Raw genomic sequence first — 6906 nt, 5'->3', positions numbered from 1 at the left:
GTCCCAAGCCTGCCCACCAGTGATGTATCCACCCTGGCTTTGGGGTGCCTCATTGTCTCCCTTCTTCTGTTTGTCTGTGTATTCTTTCGCTATCCCTATCACCGCTGGATCTCCCCTCCTCATGAACCAAACACTCGTGACAACTATGTCGAGGACAGACCCCGGCAGTCAACTACAAGAGTAGTTCCTCTGTGTCTTTGTAGAATTTCTTTGTGATTGTTCTGTCCTTTTTCGAAAGTGGTGTATTAAAATCTTCTACTATTATTATAGAGTTGTCTACTTCTTTCTTCAATTCTGTTAGGGTTTTCTTTATGTATTTTGGAGGGCTCTTTCATTGGGAGCATAGATACTTATTATGTTTATGTCCTCTTGTTCCATTGACCCCTTAATCATGAGACAATGTCTTTTTTTGTCTCTTATACTGTTTTTTTCCTTAAAGTTTATATTATCAGTGATTAGTATTGCTACTCCTGATTGTTTTGATTGCTATTAGCTTGGTATATTTTTTTCTACCCTTTAATTTTTTATTTATTTTTGTCTTTGTGTGTAAGGTGTGTCTCTTATAGACAGCATATTGAAGGATCCTCTTTTCTTATCCATTCTGCCACTCTCTGTCTCTTGTCTAGTGCATTTAATCTATTGACATTCGTGGATGTGAATTAATTGCTGTTATTATGTTGGTTTTTGTTGTATTGCTGGTATCTTTGTTCTGCATTTCTTCCTGTGCTGAGTTCATTTTTTGTGCCTTACCCAAAGCAACAATCCAGATTCCAACATCATTCTTTAAAGAGGTTGGAAAAATTATCACAAACTTTATATGGAGAAGAAAGAGACCTCAGAGAACCAAAGCACTTATTAAGAAGCAGTACAAAGTTGAAGGCCTCTCACTCCGTATCTCAAAAATTACTACACAACCTCAATGGTCAAAACAGCTTGATACTGGTAAAACAAAGGATACATAGATCAGTGGAACAGAATTGAGAATCCAGAAGTAAATCCATCCACAAATAGTCAACTAATTTTTGATTACATGCCAAAACACATTAAATGGGGGGATAGATAGTCTCCTTAACAAATAATGCTGGCAAAACTGGAAATCAATTTGCATAAGAAATAAAGAAGACCTAATAGCTCTGGTAGCATAGTGGTTACGAATCGGGCTGCGAACGTTAAGGTCAGCAGTTCGAAACTACCAGCTGTTTGCAGGAGAAAGATAAGGGTTTCTACTTCCATAAAGATTTACAGCCTTGGAAACCCTGTACAGGATCTCTATGGGTCAGAATCGACTCGACGGCACTTAACAACAACAACATACTTCACACCATGTATAAAAATAAACACCATGGATTAAAAACCTAAATGTAGTGTAAAAATCATCAGTGAAAAACTTGGGACAAACTTAGGGCTCTAATAGATTAATTGGGACTTCCTAAAAATTAGAAATTTATTTGCATCAAAAAATTTCAACAAGTAGAGAGGTGGGGCTTGATGGTGGACTAGGCAGAAAGGTTGTGCTGACCCTGTCAGTAAAAACATGGAAAATCAGGTGAAACCAATTGAGAAGAACTTCATGGAACTCTGAACTTCAGATAAAGTGATAAGTGTTTTGAGTGTTTACCAGAGTAATATTTGGAATAAAATCAAGAATGGAGGTGACTTCTGATTCAAGGTGGCTGGAGTATTCCACAGCAAACATTTTGATTGGGAGTGAGTTGATAGTGGGTCAAAAGAATACTCCCAGTACAGAAACCAGCCAGTGATCTGCAGAAACAGAGATACAAGTGGTTATCTGTTTTTCTTTTTCACATACTTTCTTTTGCTTTTTCTATGCATCTCCATGCTGGTGACAAGAGTAAAGACTTGCATGAGTAGACAAGTATCCACTTGTAAAGGTCTCACCTCTGGTCAACAGTGGGTGAAAGGAACCATAGAGGAAATGAGTATAAAGAGAAAAAAATAATCACACCTTTGTCTCTGTGAGTCATGGGCAGGCTTCAGCAACAGAAGGTATTCCTGTCTCTCAATCTGCACACACCCATTCAAAAAAGCCTGAAAATCTTTGCTTGAGTTTTCATTTACCAGTTTTTAAAAGCCCATCACTATTCATCAAATAAGATGTAGAACATTATCTTTGCAGAGTAAGTTACACTAGTTGAACTTGGTGCATACTCATATTCATTTAAGTCATTGATAAATAACCAACAAGTGAAGATATACAGGGACTTGATTCAGGTAGGAAGTTGTAGCTGTTAGATACCATAGAGTTGAATCCAGTTTATAGTAGTCCTCTGTCTAGCAGAAGAAAACACTGCCTGGCCCTGAACCATCCTCACAATTGTAAAGTTTAGGACCACTGTTGCTACTACTGTGTCAATCTATCTCTTTTTCACTGATCCACCCACTTTTTGAAGCATGATGTCCTTCTCCAGGGTCTAATCCCTCCTGATATGTATAAAATTTAAGAGACAAAATCTGGTTATCCTCTCTTCCAAGGACCATTCTGGCTGTACTTCTTCCAACACATATTTGTTTGTTCTTCTGGCAGTCCTTGGTAGTTTCAACATTCTTAGTCAACACATGATTCAAATGCATCAATTCTTCCATGGTCTTTCTTATTCATTGTCCAATTTTCACATTAATATGACGGTATTGAAAATATCTTGGCTTGCATCAGGGACATTTTAGTCCTCAAACTGACATCTTTTCACTTGAATACTTTAAAAAGAATTTTTTTGCAGCATATTTGACTAGTACAGTATGTCATTTGACTTCTTGACTGCTGCTTCTAGTAGAATTGATTTTGGATTCAAGCAAATCAAAGTCTTTGACAACTTAATTATTTTTATCCATTTATCATGATGTTATTTATTGGTCCAGTTGTGAGGATTTTTGTTGTCTTTATATTGAGATACAATCCATACTGAAGATTGTAGTATCCATACTGAAGCATGTAAGTATTTCTTGAGTTTTTGTTTACCAGTTTTCAAAACCCATCACTATTCACCAAACAAGATGTAGAACATTGTCTTTGCAGACTACATTAAGTCAGTTGAACTTGATGTACATACTCACGTTCATTTAAGTCATTGGTAAATTATCCACAAGAGAAGATACTGGGGGGTGGGGGGAAGCAGACCTGAGTGAGCCAATGGAATCCGAATGTTGGGAGTCTGTCTCAGCTGGTGCATTCTCAGAGGTCTGAAGAAGGGAGTACCTTAACAAGAGCCTGGACATAGTACAGGCAGTTCACCAGAAGCCAACTGAGGAGCTTCTGAATTTCTCAAGTGAATTTACCAGACTTATTAGAGTCTTGGTGTGGCTCTGTGGGTTACTGCGCTGGACTGCAAGGTTGGTTTGAACCACAGGTCGGTAAGTCAAGCTCCCCAAATGCTCCTAAGAAACCCTATACAGTGTCGCTATGGGTCAGAACTGACTCAAAGTCACTTAACAACAACAACATTGTAAGTACACAGACCTTGACCCCCAAGGTCTCAACTAATGCCAGAAAGATTAACATGACTTATTTCCCAAAGCACCCTGGATATTAGAGAGAAACAAAAGAAACTCTAGGTGGCACTCAGCATGAGCCCTTATCAGCTGGTCAATATAGCTTTCAAAGTATTTAACAACCAAGGACACAAGAAGTCTCAGGCTGTTACTGTCTTCTTAGAGACCACTAAAGGTAAGCCTGTGGGGCACCATGGAGGACTCCCAAAAGGAAAAAGAACTTTAGATAAGGAGCAATGTGCTGCTCATTGTAGAAAACCTGAACACTGAAAATGAATGTAGAAATTGCATGGGAGGTTCTAGCAGGAAAAGACCCTTCAACTTGACAGATGGCTGAATAAGCTGTCTTGTCTGAAGAAGACAAAGGGTGTCTCCTTGGGGCTTTTCTCCATGGATGAGTGCTGCTTCATCTCGTGCCTTATTTAAAACCGGCCCCCTCTCATTGCTGGTCAGGAGCATGGTCAACAGAGCCTGAATATCTACCCAATTAAGGTGATGCATAGCAAAAATAGTGGTTATTAAATCTGTCATTTTGACTAAGTTATCTCAACAGGGTCTGAATTTTTCCCATTTAACCGGTCCAAAGTAGAAAAAGGAGTATGTGCCCAGTAATATCTGGCAGGCTGTCCATCCAGATTCAATTCTATGGGTAACTGCTGGAGGGGGTATTGGCTTGCTGCTGTTCCAGGTAGCCCTCCACCAAAATGAGTCACTTGTCAGGACTGAGATGGAAAAGTCACTTCCAAATCACTTTTTTCAGCTACTGAATATGGTGGAACCAGTTCACTAGGTCCAGCTATACTTTCGCCACTAGGTGCTGCTGGTGTATTAGGAACCCATGTGAAGCTAGTGATTAGAAAGGGAACAAAGGACAGTGAGAACTAGATGAGTCTGTCCTCCATTCTCTCCCCCATTCCCCCCTCCCCAAGAGGAATTGCTGAAACTTCAGAAACAATGTATTTTAAATAGAGATGAAATTTCATACATATGTTCTATAGATTTTCCAAAGATGAAATGATAAAGTGCTTGCAAGTAACCTTCCTTGTTTTTAAGGTTGTTGTTGTTGTTATGTGCCGTGGAGTCGGTTCCGACTCATAGCAACCCTGCACAGGGTTTCCAAGGCTGTTAATCTTTACGGGAGCAGAACACCTCATCTTTCTCCTGTGGAGCAGCTGGTAGTTTCAAACTGCTGACCTTGCGGTTCACAGCCCGATTCGTAGCCACTACGCTACCAGAGCAAATTTTTGATAAGTGGCATAAAGTCAATTCTGACCCATAGTGACTCTGTATAGGGTTTCCAAGGAGCTGCTGGTCAGTTTGAACTTCCAACCTGGGAGTTCAAATCCACTTTGCAGTCCATCGCATAAACCCTCAATGCCACACCAGTACTCCTAGTATAAAAAATACTCATTCTATTTTCCTGATCTTTGACAGAATAAATCAAGCCATAAGATGGTCTAAAAATTCAAAGATCCATTCAAAGGTCATTTCCCCCCATCATCTAGAATGTACATGGACCAAACTGTATTACAGTAAACCACTAGTGTTTTTTAACTCATATGGGCATATCCATAAACAGACCAGACACAGACAGGATTCATCCTAATGAATGGAAGCTCTCACTCCCATCTTTACAGTGGTTAACCAAGTATAGGCAGAAACAGATACAAAAGGGTACAGGCAACAATCCTGTGGCCAAACACCAAACAGAAGATTCACTTGAGTCTTTTTACCAGGTGCACAGTTACAAGATAAAATGTATGGATTTATTAGAAAGTGATAGAGACAGGAGATGCCAAGGTCCTGAGCTCCGATAGGTCTAGGCAGCACTACTTGTGATGTCTGGAGTGTGTGTGCCCCCAGGGTATATGTCCAGTGGCCCATGGAGTTCTCAAACCAAATAAGAAGGACAAACATCTTTACTTACCAAGAGAGACCAAGGAGGCCCTGTGTTGGGTGCCAAAAATGTTACCTGACAAAAGTCCAACTGCCAGTTGCTGTATTCAAAAACAGAGACAGGATGAGACTCAACAGACATTTTATTGACAGATCTGGAAGGCAAGAAGAATGCTTTGCCAAAGGCTGCCTTGCTTTCCCCCATTTGCTTGGAGTTTTTATTCCCTCCAGGATATGAACCCATTTGTTTTTGTCACATTTCTTTCTCAGAGCTTAATGCCCCCTCCCATCCAGGAGAGCAATCTGCACTCCACCTGCTCAAGGTCTCCCTTCAGACAAGGGTTCCACTTCAAAGGCCGATGTTATTGAAGACACCCTAGGCACCTGATACTTTCTTTCTCTGGTTTCCCTCCTCCCAACTTGCCACTTTCTTATGAGTTTTAATCAACAATGCACCACTAAGTTCTTCAACTACACATCCTGGGAGCACGTACACAAGGGAGAAGTTAGGGCACTAATGTTTAGGAACAATGGTTAAAAAGAGTTGAAACTTATATAACTAAAACCTATTAAAATTCTTGTCTCCCTAATCCCTCTTGTTGACATGCCCAGAGCATATACGATGAAGTCTTGCTATCCTCACTTCTAAGTAGGATTCTGGCTGTGCTTCTTCCAACATAGATTTGTTTGTTCTTCTTGCAGTTTATAGTACATTGAATATTGTTCACAAACACCCTAATTCATAGCATCAATTCTTTGGTCTTCCTTATTCATTTTCATGTTTTCACATGAATACAAAGTGAATGAAAATACCATGGCTTGTGTCAGACACACCATAGTCTTGAAACTGACAATGTTTGCTTTTTACACTTTAAAGAAAGCTTTTGCAGTACATTTGCCCAATGCAATATATTGACTTTCATTGGCATTGATTGTAGATCCAAGTAAAATGAAATCCTTGACAACTAGGATCTTTTCTCTGTTTATTGTAATAATGCTTAATGGCTCAGTTGTATGGATTTTTAAAATTTGTATATTTAGTTATAATCCATATTGAAGGCTTAAGCCTTTGATCTTCATCAATATGTGCTTCAAGTTCTCACTTTCAGCAGGCAAGGTTGTGTCATCTGAATATTGCAGGATGTTGATGAATCTTCCTTCATATTCAAGAAGAATAATGCCATATTCTTCTTCACATAATCCAGTCGCTCAGGTTATTTGCTCACCACACAGATTGAAGAAATTATGAAAGTATACAACCCTGATGCATACCTTTTCTGATTTTGTACTAGGCAATATCCTTTCATTGTGTTCGTATAACTGCTTTTTGGTTTATGTGAAGGTCCTGTATGAACACAATGAAATGTTCTGGGATTTTCTTTTTTCTTTTTTTTTTATGTTTTATTGTGCATTATATGATAGTTTACATGGAAGAACTTTAGTTTTACATTCATTCCATTGTATATCATCTCACTGCCATGGTTCCAATCCCCTCCATGCATC

The sequence above is a fragment of the Chrysochloris asiatica genome, unplaced genomic scaffold, assembly GCF_000296735.1.
Source record: "Chrysochloris asiatica unplaced genomic scaffold, ChrAsi1.0 scaffold00202, whole genome shotgun sequence".
NCBI lineage: Eukaryota > Metazoa > Chordata > Mammalia > Afrosoricida > Chrysochloridae > Chrysochloris > Chrysochloris asiatica.
Note: the sequence above shows the minus strand (reverse complement) of the source record.